General features: G+C 37.8%; 2 gene segments (V, D, J or C); one reads left to right on the top strand and one right to left on the bottom strand.

The window, feature by feature from the left end:
* LOC127634223 (Ig kappa chain V-III region MOPC 63-like) overlaps positions 1-24633 on the top strand; it is an 84044-nt gene that overhangs the window by 5316 nt on the left and 54095 nt on the right.
* Positions 1-24633, bottom strand: part of LOC127634236 (immunoglobulin kappa constant-like) — a 119289-nt gene that overhangs the window by 43871 nt on the left and 50785 nt on the right. The window contains exon 2 of the C gene segment in view: positions 12401-12436.

The raw sequence follows: 24633 nt of genomic DNA, 5'->3' as shown, positions 1-24633 counted from the left end.
AATCGGATCATTATCATATGTGGACCAAATGAGTGAACAAATAACCAGATGATCAGGTGCACAAGGCAGGAAGTGTCACAATATAAAAGTTAAGAATCACAAGTTAGTGAGTGTTCATGTCTGTCATTGATGTTTATTTATTTAACTGGCATGGACACTGTGGGCTGTTTTTTGCTTGTTTAAGTTTAGTGCAAGTTAAATGTATTTTCTTTCAAATAAACTTCTATAGAAATATGAATCTTCTCAACACCCCGATCAGAGATTTATACTTGCACAAATAGGAAATATTTCACCTTATGTCATAGCCTACTTAATTTATGCAATCTGGCAACCATGTATGGGAGTGTGCGCGCTCTCTCCTCTTCTAAAAAAAATATAAAATACTTAGTGTTGAATAGTGCAATATTATGCTCAAAGAAATGTGAGATGCAGCTACTCCGTGTCGATTCATGACGGTGGGTTTGCTGTTTAGTGCCAAGTCTGCGAGCAAACCTTTTCAGTGACGAACTTAAATAAAATCCCACTAGATCTTTACATCATTCACACATTGAGGGGACACGCAAGAAAAACTACGTGAGAAAGGAAAATGTTGTTCTTCGTGTTATTTGTAAAATGCTGAAGTCCCTCACACCTGTATGTGAATGTTACTCTGGCAGGAATCATTTATTAGTGTCATGCAGCCTGTTTTATTCAGTTGTGTGCTGAATGGGATGCCAAACAAACCATTGAGGAGACTCTCATCATGACCCATGAGCGGGTAAACAGGCTGATGATGTTTTCAGAATACAACCCGAATTTCTGAAAAGTTGGGACGTTTTTTAAATTTGAATAAAATGAAAACTAAAAGACTTTCAAATCACATGAGCCAATATTTTATTCACAATAGATGATAGACAACAGAACAAACGTTTAAACAGAGACATTTTACACTTTTATCCACTAAATGAGCTCATTTCAAAGTTGATGCCCGCTACAGGTCACAGAAAAGTTGGCATGGGGGCAACAAATGGCTGAAAAAGCAAAAACTTTGGAAAAGATTCAGCTGGGAGAACATCTAGCAACTAATTAAGTTAATTGATATCAGGTCTGTAACATGATTAGCTATAAAAAGGATGTCTTAGAGAGGCAGAGTCTCTCAGAAGTAAAGATGGGCAGAGGCTCTCCAATCTGTGAAAGAGTGCGTAAAAACATTGTGAAATACTTTTAAAACAATATTCCTCAACGTCAAATTGCAAAGGCTTTGCAAATCTCATCATCTACAGTGTATAACATCATCAAAAGATTCAGAGAATCTGGAGGAATCACCGCGCGTAAGGGACAAGGCCGAAGACCTTTATTGGATGCCCGAGGTCTCATCACTCATTGGCATGATTGTGTCAATGACATTACTAAATGGGCCCAGGAATACTTCCAGAAACCACGGTCGGTAAACATAATCCGCTGTGCCATCTGCAGAGGCCAACTACAGCTCTATCATGCAAAAATGAAGCCATATGTGAACATGGTCCAGAAGCGCCGTCATGTCCTGTGGGCCAAGGCTCATTTAAAATGGCCTATTTCGAAGTGGAAAAGTGTTCTATGGTCCGACGAGTCCAAATTTGACATTCTTGTTTGAAATCACGGACGCCGTGTCCTCCGGGCAAAAGAGGAGGGAGACCTTCCATCGTGTTATCAGCGTTCAGTTCAAAAGCCAGCATCTCTGATGGTATGGGGGTGCATAAGTGCATACGGTATGGGCAGCTTGCATGTTTTGGAAGGCACTATGAATGCTGAAAGTTATATAAAAGTTTTAGAGCAACATATGTTCCCCTCCAGACGACGTCTATTTCAGGGAAGGCCTTGTGTATTTCAGCAGGACAATGCAAAACCACATACTGCAGCTATTGCAACAGCATGGCTTCATCGAAGAAGAGTCCAGGTGCTGAACTGGCCTTGGTCCAGATCTTTCACCTATAGAGAACATTTGTCACATCATTAAACAAAAAATACGTCAAAGACGACCACAAACTCTTCAGCAGCTGGAAATCTATATGAGGCAAGAATGGGACCAAATTTCAACACCCAAACTCCAGACACTCATAACCTCGATGCCCAGACGTCTTCAAACTGTTTTGAAAAGAAGAGATGTTACACCATGGTAAACATGCCCCCGTCCCAACTATTTTGTGACCTGTAGCAGGAATCAAATTTGAAATGAGCTCATTTAGTGGATAAAAGTGTCAAATTTCTCCGTTTAAACATTTGATCTGTTATCTATGTTTTATTGTGGATAAAATATTGGCTCATGTGATTTGAAAGTCTTTTAGTTTTCATATTAGTCAAATTTAAAAAATGTCCCAACTTTTCAGAAATTCCGTTTGTAAAACAAGTAAACGGGTCCACTTTGCGGTCAACGTTAAAATAAGCCTTTATTATTATTATTATTATTATTAATTTATTTGACAGGGACAGTGTACATTAATTAGCATTACTGCAAATGCACCAGAATTAGCCAAAAGGCTATTTTTCATCCGTTGTCCCTGGACAGATCTTAATATTGTCTACCTTAAAAAGAAAAACAGCTTTAAAACATTACAAGGAAAATACAAAATATAAAAACAATAAAACAATATAACTTAAATTAATACAGTGTACAAATTCACTATATTTTCAACATTAGATTAAAATTAAATATAATAATGTTGAACACAGTTACCCAACAGGGACACAGATGACAGCACGATCGGGTAGAGGGAAATTATAGCCTATATACTTATTAGTGTTGACATGACTGGTGTAATATGAACCAGTTTTTTAGGTGCTTTTTAAACAAAGTGTATGTAGTGAGTTCTCTAATATTCTGAGGAACAGAGTTCCAATTCTGTGCTGCTGAGACTGAAAAAGCATGCTGGCTGAATGCAGTTTTCCGCAAAGGATCAACACAGTCTCCTCGGGCCGACCCTCGTGTAACTCGCTGTGAGGAGTTTCTGATGTTTACAAATTTGGGGGAGATGACAGACCATAAATTATTTTATATAACAGACATAAGTTAGAATACTTGATAGCATTTTCCCAACTTAAAAGTTTATGCTTTTGTAATATGGCACAATGGTGAGATCTAAATGATTTTTTATCTAAAATTTTGATTGTTTGCTTGTAAAGTGACTCTAATGGTTTTAACGTTATTTTCTTTGCTTGTGACCATGTTGTAAGGCAATAAGTGATGTGGGGCAAAACCATACTAAACATAAACATTTTGGCGGCCTCAGTTGATAGGTGTGATCTTATAAAACGGAAATTTGCGATATTAAATTTAACTCGATTACAAACCAGTTTTATCTGTGATTTAAAGGTTAGTTTAGAGTCTATTACGATGCCTAGATATTTAAATTCTGACACAACTTTTATTTTTTCCCCTGACACATAAATATCATGCTGATTGTTTGTAGTGTTTGATTTCGAAAAGTACATTGAAACTGTTTTATTTACATTAAGTTTTAAACAAGATTGATTTAACCATTCAGAAACTTGAACCATTGACTGTGTAAGCTTTTCAGCAACTTGTTTCCTGTTTTTACCATGGGTATAAATAACTGTATCGTCAGCATACATTTGAATACAGACGTCTGGACAACATGACGGTAGGTCATTTATATAAAGCGAAAATAACAGTGGTCCAAAAATAGAACCCTGAGGAACCCCCGTAGACGTAACAAGGGGCGGTGAATGGCAGTCACTAATCCTGACTGACTGTGGGCGAATCGATAGATATGATTCTATCCATTTTACTGCATCTGACGAAAAATTGAATTTATTTAATTTGCTTAATAATATTTTATGGTTTACAGTATCGAAGGCCTTTTTTAGATCGAGAAACACAGCTCCAACCAGACTGTATAATTTCAGAATATTTTATTTTACTATTAAACCAGACTCCTGATGAAGAGTGTTGTAAAATCTCACAAGTGTCGACATAATATATTTCAGTTTAACACTAAAGCATAAACTCTGTGTCGATACTTCAAATGTCACGAAAAACTGGTTTGGAAACACAAAAATAGTGTCACGTGTCAGAATTTACCCCAATTGTTAGCTTGTGTTAATCTGATGTCAAGGAATCCATCCTTGAAAGCAAATTTATTGTACGTGATTATTATTGATGTTAACGGCATATAGATCCGATCTGCAAACACTTCCAGGAGTGCCAACACAAATATCTCGTATCATGCACCGCTCATCGACAAGTACAAGGAGAACAAATGAATGGACACTTTTTGCGATTAATTTAATCACGGTAGCGATGGTAGCCATCCGTTTATTTATTAAAGTTGCTTTTACACACCATTCAAAATAATAGACGGCAGTCATGAAATTAACCCACAATACAAAAAACATCATTTCTGTGCACAAAGATGTTTTAAATTAAATATAAATACACAAAACTAGGAGAAAAACATCAATTGTGATTTTTTGGAACACTGAAATATAGCCCAATTTATTCAATGATTGTTTAGCATATAATTCCCCGTATTAAATTAAATAAATTACCAAATATTTAAAGCATTAAATAAAATAAATAATAAAATAAATGATATTTTTAGACCTATATATGCCTCTTCTTTACACAAACTTAAATTAGCCATACCCTGTCCTGTAGATGAATACAGTCGGCTGAAGGACGTTCAGAATGTTCTGCAAGACTATAAACTATCACAACTATTTGTCCAATGCTGAGTTCACTTTCAGAAAACAAGTTTTTTGTACATTTTAAGCTTTTAAATATTTTTCGCAATAGGTGCAACATCAGGACCGATATTACCGTCCTGTCAGAAGGACAACAGCTCCCTTTTGATTGCAGTTCCTCTTCTCATTGCATTTATTTGTGAAATTAAAATGTCAGTACGCTCGCTAATGTCAATGAATTGTCTCAATACTCTCCCCATTTACCAAAACTTAGGGACATCTGGGAGGTTAAAGGTACACAATTAGCGATAAACACACATTTCTGTGTGGAAACGGATTAACGGCAGATTTATTTTGCCATAAATCAAAACTTATACGACAAAGTGTTTTTTAGGCATGACGTCATCACGCACACAATTTTTATCGATAAAAGACCATTTGAATGGAAACAGGCAGAAGACGGCAAATTTTACATGTTTTTTTTTAAGTGTTTTCACTTTGTCGATAAGAAAATATTGTGAAAAGTGGATGAAACTAGACTATTGTATGTCCTAATCTGCTGATGAAGCATTTTGACGTCATTTTCAGCGACAAATCATGTGAAAAAACAAACTGAGCAATAAATGTTTAGTACATGAAGAACTGTTCTTTACGTTGTTTTAGTAGCACATAAACGTGATTTAATCTATTACATTTGTGTTAATTATGATACATCTCCACTTTATACAGATCACCGCACTATTTTCAGAAGCACCGTCAGTGATTTTGATCTGGAACCGGACCTGTAGCTGGAGAACATCTACAGATACATTCAGTTATATTGTCTATATTTTGGATGTGTATTTGGGTACATATTTCTAATTGCTTTCTCTTTTTTTACCCTTTGTTTTCTTAAACTACTTGTGCAACCGTAGGCACAGTTGCTCCGTGCTGCAGTCACCGATTTTTGCCGTCATCACTGTTGTCGCGTTAAGAGTGACACAAAAGACCATTTGAGATCCGATTTGAGCAGCCGGAGCATCCGCACTGAGACACATCTGAAAAAATCAGATTCAATCGCATTTGAAACCACGTCTCCATGTCCATTTAGTTTATTTATTTATTTATTCCATTTAGTTTTTTGATGTCCAGACTATCAAAAACACATCTGGATATGCAAAAAATCTGATTTTTAGTAGCAGTCTGAACAAGGTCTTAGTGTTTTCATTTGGGGGCTCCAATCTAAAATCTCGCCTAGGGCGACAACATAGCCTGGTCCAGCCCCGACCACACATGAGACTAAATTTACACTTTTTGAGATGTTTTCATGCTGACAGTAATACAGTACACCAATAAGCTAAAAGAAAAAAATAATTAGTTGGAATTATAATACAGTTTTTGCCTGTTGCTTGAACACATTTTGCAAAACTTGGCTCATTGTGTCAAAACTCACACACAAGCAAATAAGACACAACACTGGGAAATAAACCATTCACATCTATGTCAAATTGAAACTCTGCTATCAAAATCTAACAATCCTTTGTCAAAATGTCACTCTGATGACAAAATGATACCCACTTGCATCATATGAATACACTTTCAGATCAGCAGCAACACACTAGTCTACTTTATATAAAACACTGCAGTCTTTTGTTTTCACTGTTTTTAATCAGTTCCACAGAGGGCATGTTTTCACAACAACCAAAAAATGAAATATTGAATTCAAAATCATTACATTACAGTAGTATATTTTACAGTACAGTAAATTCAGTTAATTAAAAAATAAAACAAACAATACACTGCTGTAAACACAGAAAAACACAATTGTGCGCAAGTGGGGTTATGGATCCTGCCGTCTGTTGGGGTCTGGCCACAGGATCTCATCAACATCACAAGCAATGTCTTCTCTTGCTAAGCATCGGGGAAAATATCCCCTTGTGTGCCGAATCCATCCCTGGATCAACCTCACCTCAATGTCTCCGCAGGCCTGTTCCATTGCCTGCAGAAGAGGCATACGGGCATGTGGTTGATGGTCATATACGCGCCATCTCCAAGCGGAAAAAAATTCCTCTATAGGATTTAGAAATGGTGAGTAAGGGGGCGAGTACACAACTTCAAATTGATCATGGTTGGTGAACCAGTTCTTTGACCCTGACACTGTTCCTCTCAAATGTGACCCTGTACAATTGCTTCATGGTCATGTTGTGCTTTACCAAGATGCGTTTGATAGTGGTAATGCTTACTCGATTTATGTTGTTGAATACTTGCCTATCTGCAAGTATTTGTTGCTGTAGCTGGTGGAGACGGATTGAATTATTTGCTCTGGCTAGGTTCACTATGGCAAGTTCCTGCTGTTGGGTGAACAGGTGTTGGAGTCCACCCCCCAGTAGGTCTTCTAGCCATTCTGTAAAATGAAAAATGCTACCACAAATTGTTCTCGTTTGCTTCTTTTTTACAGTACTGTGTATACTCTATATACAGTCTGAGTAGAGTAGAGAGTTGAAGACATACCTGTTTTCCAGGTATGTTTTCCTTAATATTTCCTTATTATGGATGAAACTGTGAAACAGCTTAGATTAGGGTGGACTCTCTGCCCAGCTTCCCTCATAGTCAGGCCATGGTTTATGACATGGTCCACCAAAGTTGCTCTTATGTCATCCGAAATAATGGTCCTTGCGTGGCCTCTTCAACCACGTCCTCCTCTCTCTCTCTGTCTTCCTCTTCCTCTACCTCTAGCTCTCCCTGCCTCCATGCTTGCAAAGTTCTCAAAATGGCTTAAATGAGACCTTTTTGTAGCTGACTGATTGGTGTTCAGTTTTGTAAGTAAGTATTTTCAGGTGTGTGTCTTCGTCTTTTCAATTAACCAATGTGTGTTGTATTTTGAATAGATGTGTTTTCCCAATGGTACCCTGAGATTTCATTTTTGAACTAAGTGTCTTATGTATGAAATAGTGTGTAGTGTCTAGGAGCAAGTGTGTTGCAGAAAGGAGCAAGTGTGTTGCAGAATTGCAACTAAAGTGCAAAGCAGCGCTTTTGTTTAAGGTTTGGTTACACTTTGTTTAAGGTATAGTAACAACAACTTCAAGTTATGTTACTTTTGGCATGTGTCTGTAGTGTTCAAGCAACGGGCAAAAACTGTAATATTCAGTGGATGACAAAAAAAGATTGTCAGCCTCAGTCACCATTCACATTCATTGCATCTTCACTATACAAATGTACATTGGTGACTGGTGCCTTTTTTATTTTATTGATTGAGTTATTGATCTTGGAACAGACCACACTCTGATCAGATGCCACAACAGCTGCTCCATCAAAAATTCAACCTGTTGTTCCTACAGTAGCAGTGCAGAGAAAAGTCTTCATCTCGTGTTGCAGATGAGCTGGTGCGGTCCATTAGTTTCATAAACTGTATGAAGATGTCACTGAAATAACTTCCTTACTGGCGAACAACTCAATAGAGCAGAAGTGAAACTGGTGTGTTCCAGTTCAGATCATTTAACCAATCAAACAGTGAATCTGAGAGTGTGAAAATCACATTTGCATTGTCAGTGTGGAATGATTGTGTTTCTCTCAGAATAGATCAGATCTGTCTCCAGTGACCATGTTCAAACCACAAGAGGATTCATTTAGTTTTACCAGTAAATGCATCTGTTCAGAACTGTTCAAACAGTGAAGACATTGTAAAAACCAAAATCTTTCATGACACATACTGTATTCAGTTTTCTCTCTCAGTGTAAAGTCAGATTGATCAATGGTGCACTTTAAGTCAAATGTAACTTCAGAAGCTTTATTGAATGTAACACAAACACATTGAAAGATCACACAGTGAATCGACTCTTTCAGTATTCAGTTGTAAATCACTGGAGCTGCGAGACACTGAGATACCCTCATCTTCAGGAGAAACATCATCATTCAATGCCAGTGGCGGCTGGTGATAATTATTTTTTTTTGTGTGTGTGTGTGTGTGGGGGGGGGGCGCTTTTTTTGTGGGCGAAAATAAATACAAAGCAATATCAAAAAGCATGTTGACTACTTGAACAAAAATTTTGCTCTCCTTTCTTTCTGGCCAGCAAATTTCTCAGTGACTCTCTGATTAAAGTCAGTCATCTCAGTAACAAGTCTCTTTTCCACGGAGAGCAATGCCAGTGCATTCAGCCTCTCCTGGGTCATGGTGTTTCTGAGAAAAGTTTTTATTCTTTTCAAGGTTGAGAAGCACCTCTCAGCTTCAGCCGTGGTCATGGGTGTGGTAATGAGAACTTTTAGGAGAGTCACAGTTTAGGAAAAGACTTCTTCGAGATTATTCTCCATAAACAGCTGGAATAGGTCCACAGCACCACGGCAGGCTTTGAATTCTTCCTTGCTGTAGATGAGACTGAGCTCTGTCTTCAGCTTGCTTCCACTGAGCATCGGGTACGCTTTCATGGTGCTGCTCAATGCATCTTCAGGAAAGGTATCCTTGTACTCATCAAACCTGTCCCCCTGCAACAAGGTGGCACAGACAAGGTGGTATGTGAAGGAGAAACGCTCCCTAGTGTGTCCCAGGATCACAGACCTATAGAGATAATGAAATATATATATGTAAATGTAAGGTAGTAACCTGGAGTAGGCCACTAGTCGTCACAGTTGCAATGAATTTCAAAATAAAAATAAAGCCATTTGAGTTTTTGTCCCATACAAAAGTAGTGGCTTCATATTTCATTTGATCATTTATTTTTATGTTGCCAATTTATTATTTTTGGGATGCTGTTGTATAATATTAAATTTATGATTTTTATAAGGATTTATACCAAACAAAAAATGTTTTGAGTCTGTAGAATATTATATGATGTGGGCAGGACATCTCTGCAGCACAACAATAATGTAAAATGGTATTTTGACTAATTTCTATAACAAACTCACCTCTTTCATGCTCCTCTGGTCTGAGCGCCCGGCGCCTCTTTATTGGCCGAGAACCACTTCTTTGTTCACCAATGGAATGGAGAGAGTTTCCCTTTTTTTCTTCCAGCGAATGCCTTGTGAAAGGGTTTTTTTGTAAATCAATGACAGAGTTTGGTTTAACTGCTGCCATTATCTCTGCGAAAGTGATCAGCCTAGCCAAGTTTTGGCGAAGTCGCCTGCGCACTCGCAGTAGTGGCCAAGAGCGTAAAGTTGAATGAAAAGAGCGTAAAGTTGAGAGAACCAATCAGATTGGATAAAATAACATGTATCCAATTCTGATTCGCCAGGCACGCAGCGACCTGCGCCCGGAGGAGAATCTTTAAGAAACAAATTAGAGACCAGCTTCAGGTCACGTGCTGCCCGAAAATGTAATGACATCCATTTGTCCGGCGTCCCTCGCCCGTGAAACCGCATGAAACATATTGAAAAACATAGAAACTAGTTAACCGATTAAAGACAGTTTTTATTAAATGCTGAGGCTCTTACTACCAGCCTGCACATCGTATGAGTAAATAAAAATAAAAAAATAAAATAGTTTAATTTTTATATCATTTTTGTATTTACGTATATTTCTGGAATTTTGATGGGGGCGGCGCCCCAGCGCCCTCTATTGACAAGCCGCCACTGTTCAACGCTCTAAACAAGCGACTCTTGTGGAACGAGACCTGATGAAGATCTCCATTATGAGTTACTCTGCAGACAAACACCTCTGACTCTTCCCAGCATGCTTTGCTGAGGGTCAGGACACTATTCCTCCTGTAGCGGCCATCCTGGTCACTCTCTGCACTGATCAGAACCCCTCTGTGACCTCTGACCCATCCAGTGTCCAGCTCAGCAGCGCCCCCTGTAGTTAAGAGCTGAGCAGACAGATCAGTGCGGTTGAGTCTCCAAAGATCTGTGTGCAAATTCTCTGACTGATGTGCCCACTGCCCTTTGAGATGACCTCTGACCTTTCCCATCATAGATGCTTTATTGATGTTTGCTCAGTTGTTGTTATTATTTATTATCAATTAAAACAGGCTTCAGAGTAATGAATCATTTCACATTTAGATTCAAACTACTTAATTGTTTATTTTGTTTTATGTATTTGTTTTTGTATGTGTGTGTGTGTGTGTGTGTGTGTGTGTGTGTGTTCATGTCAGTTTGAGAGCATGCTGTCATTAGTGTATATGTCAGAAACTGTGTTTATCTTTCAATTCACCTCAAATATTTATAAAGATAAAAAAAAATGTGAAAATTAATTTTATTTAAATTGCTTTTTTACAACTTTTCTCAATTGTTCTCAGACTTTTGGACTCCACTGTACGACTGTAAGTAAAACTTCTAAATATATTGTTACATTTACTCACTATATTATATGTACTATATGTTTGAGTTCCCTAATTTGACTTCATGATCTTGTTTCATAATGTCTCTGCAGGTGTTTTCATGCTTCATTGAGTGAAGATTATTTATAAAATGTGAGAGAAAGTCCTGATCTAACTAATGACACAAATAATATCAATAAATCAACTTTTAAACATAGACAGGAAACTTCAAATAATGTAATATTTTATAAGTTTATTGAATTTTGACAAGAGAAACCTGAAAGACAAAAGCACACATATACTTGTGTGAATAGAAGTCACTGTTAGTCTCCATGTGAGACATGAGTGAGAAGAGCAGAAGAGAATCCAGAGGATCTACTCAGAACACTGATCTCTCCTCACTTCTCCAGTGACTGACAGCTGCTCTTTCTGTTTGGCCTCACAGCTCACTGTGACCGCCTTCATCCACTCGTCCTGAGAGAGAGTCAGACTGCTGCTCCAGCTGTACAGACCGCCCTTCTCCAGGACCCCAGCACTGCTCTTCTCAGACCTGCTGCTCCCGTCCACCTTCCAGCTCAGGCTCCAGTCTGAGGGAAGCCCTTGTTGGCCACACACATCAGTGTTGCTGTGTTCTTTGTGGAAATCTCTTCACTGGAGGGCTGGCAGGACGCTCACTTTAGGACGAGTGATGCCTGACAAATACACAATAGACAACTTCAAAAGAAGAAAAGATTTCTTTCTCCAGATTGAAACTAAATCAATTACATTAGTCAATTATAGATTTTGAAGATCTTTAAAGATATCATTGAAAACTTTCAACATTAAACTGCAAGTTTGTTTCTTCATGTTGATCTGTTCAATCATATAAAGAACAATTTATTTCCCCAAAGACTCTGAATGACCAAAATGATGTCAGATTGATGAAATGATGAATAAAGTTCACATATCTTTATATGTTTGCAGTTTGACTTACACAAAAGTTCAAGAATATTTTCCTTCATAAATTTCTCTTTCTACATTCAGAAATAACTATGAAAAGACATTGCCCAACCTCAAGAGAATAGAAAAGAAAATTCTGTACAATGATGAACTTTTAACAGTTCATTTGGTGAAAGAATTCCTCCAGTAAAACTTTATATGTTACATATTACATTAAGAAACATTTCATATTGAAGGAGCATTTTTATGAACTCTTGATAATGTTCGTCATTTAAACACAGAGTCATTTAACATCTCCAAAAACTGAATAACATCTCACTTCTGTACCAGCAACAAATTCACATGTGCTGACAAAGTGTAAATTAAGTGTCTTTAAAGTTCACCTTCATTTCTGGAAAAACAGCCAAATTATTCAATCTGTCTAATCAGATATTATTAATAAATAATGAAATATAAATCAAAAAAGTGAGAGAAATCACTGAACTCATATGTGTGTCAATTCAACATAAAACTGACACATTCCACATTATAAAAACACATAAAACATTAAAATGATGATTTGATGATTTACTTACTGCCAACATCCAGTCTGGTGCCGCTGCCGAAAGTCCTCCACAGTGATACAAACTAATAGAACAGCTGCACAAAAACCTCTGAGCGCTTCACTAACTGCACTTTAAACACATGATCACAAACACATCTTTACACAACACACATTCAAACATGATTCATTTCATATTGTCATCAACTACTGTTTCAAAAATACAATAAAAACATACATATTACATTCATAATTATATACAACATGTTTATTACAATGTAATAACTCCTCTATAACACATTTGATTTAGTTTGATCCACTGAATGCTCATGAGATTTCCACAATGAACAAAAATCATTAGAATTTCAACCAATTGTAATTAATAACTAAAAGATAAAGATTGAAATGTATGAATGTAATTTGACATGTAATTGTTTCTTATTTCTGCTGTTCTCCTGTAACGCTCACATTTTCTGCTGAGAGGAAACAGTTTTGAATGTCCCGCCCCTCTGATTAAAGCACAATATCAGACTGTCTGTTAGTCAGGACTGTCAAACCAACATCACTGTTCCTTCAGTTCTCACTCATTCACAGTAAAGATGACAGCACACGCTCTCATTATCTGCTCTCTACTGCTTTTCATTGCTGGTGAGAATCTGTTTCAGTGCATTTCACTAATATAAACTCAATTTAACTGTATAAAGTTTTTTTATTATTATTTCAAGTGTAAAAAAGTGCTTGTGAAATAATATTTTATTTTATGATGTGTTTCAGAGTGTAATGGACAGTATACGGTCACTCAGAGTCCCTCAATAACAGCTCAACCAGGACAACAAGTTCAAATAAACTGTAAAACCAGCAGTAATCCATCCTACTTGCACTGGTACTTACAGAAACCTGAAGAAGCTCCTAAACTCCTCATATATGCTACATCAACCCTCCAGACTGGAACTCCATCTAGATTCAGTGGCAGTGGATCTAATAGTGATTTCACTCTGACCATCAGTGGAGTCCAGACTGAAGATGCAGGACATTATTACTGTCAGAGTTTACACTACATCAACAGTAAATATGTGTTCACACAGTGATAAAGAGTCGTACAAAAACCTCCTTCAGTGAAAGAGGAACTACTGATACAGAAACAGTTTCTCTGAATGTTTCATTATAAATTGACATGGACACAAAGTTTTAGATTTTGATATTTCACACTCAACACTACATATGAAACTGGACGACACATTTTATTATAAAGGTCAATTCAGTCATTTTTGGTTGATGTTTTACTGGCTGATATGACACTAGTCTTAAACTTTACTGACACCTATCCATGTGAATACAGCATCATGCAAACATAAAACATTTGTTTTCACAGATGTCATATTTGAATGTAATTCATCACTTTAAACATTTGACTTGTTTCACCCCCTCAATTGGACAGACTCATATAAAGTGAGAGGTGATGTCACATACATGTTGTTCAGGTATTCAAATAGATTCATCTAGTGCTGGAGTCTCTTGTTTGATGGAGTGTGTGTGTTGATAAAGTGATTTTTCACGAGTGTTTTTAAGACAAGACTTGAGGAGAGTCGAGAGCACAGATATCAAAACTAACTCTAATAGAGAGACAATTCTTCTTCAAGACACTCGACTCCTCATTTCTGAAAATGGAAAAACACATCCAACAGAATAAAGAAGAGTCTCCCTCCCTCTTTCTTTCTATTCTTCTTCTTTTAAACACACAATCACACACTTTCCTTCAATACAATTCAGTTCACAGTCAAACACTTCTTCCTCTCTCCATAGATAGACACAAACGTCTCAGTTACTGTCGTAAGCTCTGTTCCCTGATGGAGGAACGAGATGTTTTGTCGATGTAGTGACACTAGGGGTCACTCTTGGGACCCCCAAAACACCTCAGATCTTTTGAGAAAAGGCCAATGAGAATTGGCGAGTGGAATATGTGTGCCACTCACCCGGACATACGGGTATAAAAGGAACAGGAATGCATCATTCATTCATTTATCTGTCAACACCCAGATCAGAGATTTATACTTGCACAAATAGGAAATATTTCAGCTTATATCAAAGCCTACTTCATTTATGCAATCTGGCAACCATGAATGCGAGTGAACACACATTTATTTTTTAAATACTTATCGCTCAATACTGCAATATTATGTGTAGTGGGCTGGAAATTATATCCAAAGACGAAAATACCCATTTTTGTATTTTTATTACCGTTTCACAGTAATAAAGTTCAGTTGCTTAATTAAAACATTCATGATGTATTACGAGAGGTTTGGGTTGAATTAAGAGGTTTGAGTTGAAATTATTATTGCCTCCTTTAGAGGACGTTTAGCGCTGGAGTATAAGTTGTGCGTCACAGATTCAATAGCGTGTTTGAAGTCACATGATTCTTATGACACGCGAAATTCAGATGGAGGGCAGGAAGTGAAAAGCAGAATGGACGAGATGAAGGAAAGTCCGTACTTTACTAGTTTAGACGCGATTACGAGAGAAAGATATAAACAGAAAATCACGACATATGTTGGACTTGATCCTTATGTTTTTGAAGAGGAGCGATTTTTCAACTAAATACTTGCCTGCCATCGAGGCAGTAGATATAAGCAACTACCTTGTCCTCCAGACATCCTTCAACTCCAGAAAACAAATGAAAGTATACAAAAGTATGGAGACATACAACTTTTTTGTTAGTGGTCAGGTCAACAACCTCAGTCCCAAGGTGCTCCACAATGACTTTTTCGTCCGGGTGAGTAGCATTTATTTTTTGTCCTGTGGATTAACCTAGAGTGGTTTCTTGGTTAGGTCGATTTGAGCAACCATAAACGTTGAAAAACATAGGCATTTTGAGTTTGTGATTGTGCATCCCATGTAGAAAATCACTTTCTGCCCTCCATCTGCATTTCGCGCCACAGCATCGTAGTGACATGACGTCATGTGCAAACAAGCTATTAAACGCTGCCAGATCTTGCACCCACTCATCGTCTATTCATCTCTTGGTATTTCTCTCGCTTTCTACAGGTGAGCAAATGGGATAACAATGTGAATGAATTATTAAAATGTAAACAGTGTGTTTCAGAATGTGCAGAGAATGTTTTAAGATGTTCTTTCTCTGTGTAAAACATTTATTTAAAGTTTATGTTCAGCTATTGTTGGATTCATGCATATAAGAAAAACAAGTCATCAAAGATAAGGGTTTAAAGTTATAATCTTTGAAAATAGATGAATGAAATGAGTTAAAAAAAATTGTAAAAGGAGATTGTATGTTCATTAATATTTTATTCTAACAGTTAGGTAAACGTAAACAGCATCATTCATATTTACAAAAAAGGCAAAATGTGTGACAACTGAAAATATATTTATTTACAGACTATTACGAGAATGCAATTTTACAGATCATATTGTGTGGTATTGGAAATCTGAGTAAGAAATAATGCACAAAGACACCAGGACCTTGAAAAGACTTTATTGATCATTTGTGTATTGAACTTGGACTGTTGTCTGTTAATGAAAGTTTCTGCTTCCTGCTCAGTTCTGTTCGGACGCTCTTGCGTACTGCTCCGTGCTTTGCTATATCGCTTTTATATTTGTATATTTTATCTCCTTTTATCAACTAATTTTAACTTAAGCAAATCAGCACAGTGCTCAAAAGCTTGGACTACTACTACAAAATAAAATGTAAATGTAAATCTTTTATCCGAACAGCCTCCCACTGAAAGTTTTCATTCCAGGGAAGGGAAAACACAACTGCTTACATTCAAAAGGATAAGAGAAAATGCCTCTTCTGGAATCTACTTGCTGCACTAACTGCCACAGACTTTTACAAAGGATTGCAGTTCTTGAAACAAAGTTACTTACGGGACCACCAAACCAGACGGAACGAACAGAGCTTCGTCATGGACACCCTCAGCATACAGCCGGTGAGTCCCATGAATCTAGTGCTCCTCGACAAGCCATACTGAGTGTAGAGAAACAAGCAGATCGACTTCATATCGATGGCACAAACAGGGAGAGAGACCAAAAGGCACTCGAGATGTCAGATTGTCACGAGCATCACATATTGCCGCAGTAGCATCCTCTACCCCAGATACGGCTCTGACAAGGATTGCAAACACTGGTTTCCTACCACCGCCTATACATCTTGAGAGCAGATTTGAAGTATTAATGAATGAGGAATCCCCAAATGTGATGAATGTGATCGAACACAGACTGAATCAGCCAGTAGCTAACACTGATGTGAACTGGCGCTCAAGGTTGAGCAGACAGCGGCATTCAGCTCAGAGCGCAGCCGGGCCCAGGACTCTGATAGTGGATGACTCCATAATCGGAAACATTATCAGCAGTGATACAACTACATGCTGCCTTCCACAAGCAACAACTTTGGATGTAAACAGGGAACTTCAGAACATTCTGATGAAACATAAGACTGCAAATCGACTCATCATTCATGTGGGGAAGAATGATATTCATAAAGAGCAGTCAGAACTCCTTAAGAAGGATTTCAATGAAGTTTTTGAAACACTTAAAAGACTGAAAGTTCAAACATTCATCAGTGGACCACTTCCAGAAAGAGTAACAAACAGGTTTTCACAGTTGCTTGGGCTTAATACATGGCTGCAAAAAACCTGCAATATAAAAGGAGTGAACTTCATTGACAACTTCAATCTTTTCTGGAGTCAGAGGCAACTGTTTCGACAGGATGGCCACCACCCAAACAAACTTGGTTCAAGAGTGCTAAAGGACAATATCTACTTCTCTCTCAATCATCCTTCTGCAGTGTGTGCCAATCCACTCAATCTGAATGGCACACACACACCTGGACACAGTATGAATGACCACAGGACTTCACTTCAGCACCTGAATGGACATGCGGTTGACAAATCACACAAGGACAATGATAACACCACTCAGCCACAACAATTTCTGCTCACGGACACAATCTCAGCTGAGCCCTGCCCACAAAGCTCACCACAGACCGACTGTGATATATTAGAACTGCTCCAAGATTCAGCACCCTAGGACAACTTTCTGGAAAAGACCCAGGGAAACCAGGACAGCATATTACAGCCTCTGATAACACCAGAGCAACAGCCCCTCTCACCAGACACATTATCCCTCTCTCCAGCATCTCCACATCTGTGCTTCTCAGAGAAAATGGAAGAACTGGTGTATGCTGGAACCAAACTATCCCACTCTTTTGCTGCAAGCCCCCAGATATCAAGCAAAAAACGTCAGGCCCCTCAACCACCAAAGCCTGCGGGCCCAGCTCGCCCTCCCCGTCCTCCTGTGAGAGCTCTTCGGCCTCTGCCACAACGCCAGGGCTCACACCCTCCTCCATCTGCTCGAGGTGAACCAAAAACAACTGATACCAGCTCTCAGTGATATGTGTCGGGTCCCTGCTATGATAACAGTAACTTTCTCAAATGTTTACAAAACAAGCGGGAACCCAGTGTGCCTGTATCTTTCTCTATTCCTGTTCGATTACATGATAGAAAGTCTAAGGCCTTCAAAAGCCGTACAGCAAACCCATCTAATCTGGTGCCTATTACACGCCAAACTAAGATTGCTGTGGGGACAAAAAGTAAGACTGTTAAGTTAGCACTTTTAAACATCCGCTCACTTAAAAATAAATCACTTCTAGTCAACGACTTAATAAGCACATACAACCTGGATTTTATGTTTCTAAATGAAACTTGGCTAGAAGACAGCTGTAGTGCAACAGTCCTTAATGAAACATCCCTCCTAACTTTACTTATTTGAGTGTCTGCAGAGAAGGTAGGAGAGGTGGGGGTTTAGCTGCTCTTTTAAAGATGTCTATCAATGTAAGCAAATATCATTTGGGAATTACCCGTCTTTCGAATATCTGGGTAGTGTGTTAAAAGGTGCTCCACGCATTTTACTTATCATTATTTACAGGCCTCCAAAATACTCTCCAGCCTTCGCTGAGGACTTTACAGAACTGTTATCAACAATTACCTCAGAGTTTGACTGTTTTGCCATTGCTGGAGAATTTAACATTCACATAGATAATGCAGAAACCAATATGACAAAAGAAATCAAAACTGTTTTAAAAACTTTTGATCTAACTCAGCATGTACATGGACCCACACACAATCATGGACACACTCTAGATTTACTTATCAGTAAGGGTCTAAACATTTCATCGAGTGTTATTAAGGATGTAGCACTGTCTGATCATTTCTGTATTTTCTTTGATATATTGATCTCTCCTGCCACTGAAGCTAGATCTGTGTCTGTCAAGAAGAGATGCTTAACTGAGAACACTAGTGTACTATTTATGAAGGCTATATCTTTAACACCACACTGTAAAAAAATTCCTGTAGAAATTACAGTAACTTACTGGCAGCTGTTTGCCAGTAACTTACTGTAAATTAAACTTACAGTAAAAATACTGTATTCATATTTACAGTACCATTTAACTTGCTGTAAATTTATTTACAGTATAGTGTATTTTTTACTGTAAAACACAATGTTATGGTCTTTTCTCCAGTAATATATTTAATACAATACAAATATATTACTTTACACTTTGAAATTTACTGTTTTTGTTGTCCACTTTTACTATTTATTGTAAAACTGTACAAATTATTGTATTTCAACAGGTCTCAGTAGTAAAAACTAGTAAATAACTATAAAAAGAAACAACGAAAACTGTTTAATTTTTTATTTATTATTTATTTAATTGTTCAATTGTTATACATTAAATAACATTTTAATATTCTTGCAGATTGTAGTTTTCCAAAAACCTGCAGTAAAATTTATACATAAAAGTTATATATTAAGAGCATTTTAAAACGATTTATTAACAGATCCAGTCATAAGAACAATCTTAAAAATTTACAAATTCAGAAAACTCCTTTGTAGAGTGTATTTGCTCTTAGTAGCTTAATAGTTTTGCCAGCTGAAATCCAGAAACTCCTTAATGAAGGAGGATACATGAGGGTTCAGGCCAGAGTTCTTCCTTTGCACCATCTTCCCACTTCTTTTACTGACCTGGAACTTTGAGGAGCACTTGCTGTTGTCAGGGTTAATCCTCACAATGAACCTTTACATAACAGAAAAAAAATGTTAGATCATTTGATGTGTAAAAATGTTTTAAACATTGGTTAAGACAAAAATTGAACACACGTGTGCACCAAATACTCACAACACAACCAAATACAGAAACGCACTGCAAAAGTTCACAACACAACCAAATACAGAGACGCAGCTGCAAATGGCACAGAACACAACGGAAATGTTTCCAGGAGACCCCAATAAGTGACCGAACCCGACAAACTTTTTTTACAAAACATACAGAGATGACATGTTTATGACATACAACTTTGTATACAATATACAAAATGTAAAAAGAACACGAGGGTAAGATATTACTCTATACATCAGTAACATTGTAAAAAATGTTGTAATGTTAAGTTTAAATAAGTTTCATAGGTAAGAAATGTTAGGTAATGTAGGGTCCAAAGATGAGACAGCAATTTTTAAAGTTGAGACACAGATAAATAAAGCATATTATAAAAACTTTTTGTATAAAATGTATTTATTTGCAACAGTTATTTTAACAGCAATAATAATACATGTCTGTCCTAAGAACAGGATACCATGCTGCGTTGTCATGGGAACATCCCAGGTGAAAATAATGAGGAAATTACGTTGGCTACATCCGAAATCGCCCCTAAACCCTCATTCACTAATCTCTTTGTTAGTCCACTAATACAGTTCACTTGAAGGTGTGAATGAAAATGAGTAAGTGAATTTGGACAGCCGTTAATCGTACATCGGCTGTACACAGCCGGGTTCGTCACTTATTGGGGTCCCCTGAAAACATTTCCGTTGTGTTCTGTGCCATTTGCAGCGCGTTTCTGTATTTGGTTGTGTTGTAAACTTTTGCAGTTCTGTATTTGGTTGTGTTGTGAGTATTTGGAGCACACGTGTGTTGTAAAACTGATGAAGATGTTTACTTAATTTGCGGTTGTTTTTTCTATTTGCATGTTTTCTTAAAGGGTTAGTTCACCCAAAAATGAAAATTCTGTCAGTAATTACTGACTCTCATGTTGTTCCAACCCCGTAAGCCTTTCGTTCATCTTCGGAACACAAATTAAGATATTTTTGATGAAATCTGAGAGCTGGATCACTCCTTCATATGCTGCTAGGTAATCGATATCTGCCATCCCAGAAAAGTTAGTAAAGACATTGTTAAAATAGTCCAAGTGACTACAGTGCCTCAACCTTAAAATTATCAAGCTGACGAGAATACTTTTTGTAGCAAAACCCCCAAAAATGTACAAATGTAATTCCGTGTGGGTCTCTGAGTAAGTTCACGAGAGCAACACGACGCATCGCGTGAGAACAGTAGATGACGCAGATGGGTCTCAATGTAGTGTTTAAAATGGTTCTAAAGTGTGCATTTCGGGATGTGTGAATCGTGAGAAACCAATGAGAAAATATAAAAGTGCCTTACCAATGCCACAAAATGAATGTTTTACCTTTCACACTTTCCCATCAAATGATCGTGAGTGTCATCTACTCAGTTCTCAGTACATGCGTCGTGGCTCTAGTGAACTCATGTCAGAGGCCCACACAGAAGAAAATGAATAGTATTGTCGCTTGATAAACTTAAGGTTGAGCCACTGTAGTCACTTGGACTATTTTAAACATTGTCTTTAATAACTTTTCTGGGCCAGCAGAATGAAATTACATAGAAGCCTATGAAGGAGTGGGACAGATTTCTCAGATTTCATCAAAAATATCTTAATTTGTGATCTGAAGATGAACGAAAGTCTTACGGGGTTGGAACAACTTGAGGGCGAGTAATTATTGACAGAAGTTTCATATTTAGGTGAACTAACCCTTTAAGATGCAGCACGTTGAGCTCTCTTGGTCACCGTACTTAGCCACCTTCATGTCTTTCCAAACCTGTATGTTCTTCTTTCTTCAGTGGAACACAAAGAATGTTGGTGACCCAACACTTTCTGTTCCTGTTGACTTCCATTATATGGACACAAAAAAAACAATGGAAGTCAACAGGAAACGAAAGTGTTGGGTCACCAACATTCTTCAAAATATCTTATTTTGTGTTCTGCTGAATATATAAGTGATGACAGAACTTGGGTGGATGATCCCTTTAATGTGTACCTAATATTATGTCATATTGCAAGATGTACTTACTTCTGAATGAACTCCAAAGTAGTGGTTGCTTCCACTTGGTACTCGATGTTAAGCACATAATAGCAACCGAAGAGAACAGCAAACGCAGAGGACAAATCTGGTAGGTCAGTGTCAGGAAAGAGAAATTTGCCTTCAATTGACAGCATCCATTTTTTGCTGTGTAGAACTGAATCCCCTAAAAAAAAATTACAAATAGTAATTCATTAATTTATAGTGTTTAACTTTGCAAAAACATTTAACATTTGGTTTTGGTGTCATTGACAATATGTAGATGGAGCTTTTCTCATTAGTCACCCTTGTTATTCAAAACTTATTTGAAGTGATGTTAAAGGGTTAGTTCACCCAAAAATGAAAATTCTGTCAGTAATTACACAACCTCACGTCGTTCCAAACCCGTAAGATCTTCGCTCATCTTCGAACACAAATTAAGATATTTTTGATGAAATCCGAGAGCTTTCTGACCCTCCATAGACAGCAACGTCATTGCAACTTTCAAGGCTCAGAAAGGTAGGAAAGACATTGTTAAAATGAGTGGTGGTGGCGTAGTGGCTAAAGCGCAGGGCTGTTAATCAGAAGGTCGCTGGTTCGAACCCCACGGCCACCACCATTGTGCCCTTGAGCAAGGCACTTAACTCCAGGTTGCTCCGGGGGGGTTGTCCCTGTAATAATTGCAATATAAGTCGCTTTGGATAAAAGCGTCTGCCAAATGCATAAATGTAAATGTAAAATAGTCCATGTGAATCCAGAATTTATTCAACAATTTCTTCTTGTCTGTGTCAGTCTCCTACACTGTTTACGTTGTAAATACAGCACTTCCGGGTTCTACATCAGAACGCCGGCTCACCATTGGCTTGCTTCTGCGTCAGCATCACACGCATGTGTTGTGGTGCCCAAATGAACAGCGTCGACCAATAGTGAGGCGGTGTTCTAACGTAGAACCCGGAAGTGCTGTATTTACAACGTAAACAGCGTGTGTTCCGAAGATGAACGGAGATCTTACGGGTTTGGTACGACATGAGGGTGAGTAATTACTGACAGAATTTTCATTTTTGGGTGAACTAACCCTTTAAATGACGACTTCACTCGAAAATATTTTTTACAGCCAGTAATCGGACATTAAATTTTTTTGCCATCTCGAATATGCCATTTTAGATGTTCACAAAGACTGCGAATTTGGTCGACACGAATGTACAGCCTTCAACGCTGCATCTAGAATGCAGATCATGTGGTTCAGATCTGTTCGGTTTTTTTGCGGCCTTTCTGCGTTTGCGGTAAATGTGAGACTGAAGTGCGGAGAGGCTTTGGAAAGTGCATGGGCATTCAGGAACTGCACACGAAAACCTGAAGTTCGTCGTGTTTTTATGCCCTCTGGCATGATTAATAAAGGCGTATAATGTCTCCACAGAGACGCCACAGTGTTTGCACACCGAACATTGCGGGTGCATTTATATGTCAGTTAACGCCAAGCGATTATATAGCGGGAAAAACGACTGACTTTAAAGTTAAACTAATACACAAAAGCGTTATTTTTCGGCTAACAGTTCACATGAACACTCACCTGCTCCTGACGTGGTCAAACCCAAGGCAGAGACCCGTTAATGTCCATATATGACGGTAAAACGTTCAGAAAAGGGAAAGAAAAGGAAGAAATATGAATGTTTGCACAGAGTGTTGGTAACTCTCTAGTAAGCTCTGCTCCACAGCATAAAGTGTGAGGTGACTGAGGTGGCAGCTGTTTTCTTTTATTGTTTTTTATTTAAATTGTTTTAGTTAAACCAAAAATATAAAATATGTTAAGTAAAAGCAGGAATATTTGTACACACCTTTGCTTGCATCTGTGTCTTCGTTTTCTTCTTTCTCCAGGCGGGAAATAAAAGCTTTTCTGTGAATGGTCAGGTTTCACGCTCGTTTTTTTCCCCCACTGTATTTCGATTTACAGTAAATGAAAAATACTGTATTTTAGTGGCGCCAAGGGGATATTTCCCACAATGCAACTTTAAAATACAGTAACATGCTGTATAACTGTCCTACAGTAAAATACAGTTCATTTTACAGTTAAATACTGTGTAATTTACAGAAATTTCTAACAGTGCAAGTATATCTGCTGACTCTGTTGATTTTCTCCTTGATTCTTTTAACTCAAAAGTTAAAAGTGTAATTGATGATATTGCTCCTGTGAAAGTCAGGAAGAAGAGTGGCAGACAAAAAGCACCTTGGAGAAACTCAACAGCAGTTCAAAATATGAAAAGACAATGCAGAAAAGCAGAGCGCATGTGGCGGAAGACAAAACTTGTAGTCCATTATAACATCTACAAAGACAGCATCCATGCTTTTAATATGGAACTAGGCAAAGCTAGACAGACTTTCTTCTCGAATATTATAAACAGCAACTTAAACAACACACGCACTCTTTTTGCGACTGTAGAGAGACTGACAAACCCCCCAAGCCAGATTCCCAGTGAAATGCTCTCAGACAGCAAGTGCAGTGAGTTTGCTTCTTTCTTCTCTGGAAAAATCAATAATATCAGAAAGATGATCAGCACATCCTTGAGTTGTGCTGCGGTCAGACAAATCAAACCACAACCTGAGAAAGTAGTTACTGTGTCTGATTTCAAAGAAATTGATGAAAATTTTTTGGAAGAAACTGTACAGCACCTTAAAACATCAACCTGCGCCCTTGATGCACTTTACACATCTTTTTTCAAAAGTGTGTTCAACTGTTTAGAAGCAGATCTCCTAGCAGTGATAAACGCCTCACTTCTCTCTGGGAGTTTTCCAAACTCCCTGAAAACTGCAGTTGTCAAGCCCCTCTTGAAAAAGAGCAATCTGGATAAGACCATATTAAGCAACTATAGACCGATCTCAAATCTTCCTTTCATAGGCAAGATCATTGAAAAAGTTGTCTTCAATCAGCTGAACAAATTCTTGAACTCAAATGGATACTTTGACAATTTTCAGTCTGGTTTCCGATCGCATCACAGCACAAAGACAGCGCTCATAAAGATAATAAACGATATTCGCTTAAATACTGATACAGGCAAATTATCAGTACTGGTA

The sequence above is a fragment of the Xyrauchen texanus genome, chromosome 41 (genome assembly GCF_025860055.1).
Source record: "Xyrauchen texanus isolate HMW12.3.18 chromosome 41, RBS_HiC_50CHRs, whole genome shotgun sequence".
Lineage (NCBI taxonomy): Eukaryota > Metazoa > Chordata > Actinopteri > Cypriniformes > Catostomidae > Xyrauchen > Xyrauchen texanus.
Note: the sequence above shows the minus strand (reverse complement) of the source record. Positions and strands in the feature narration are given on the sequence as shown.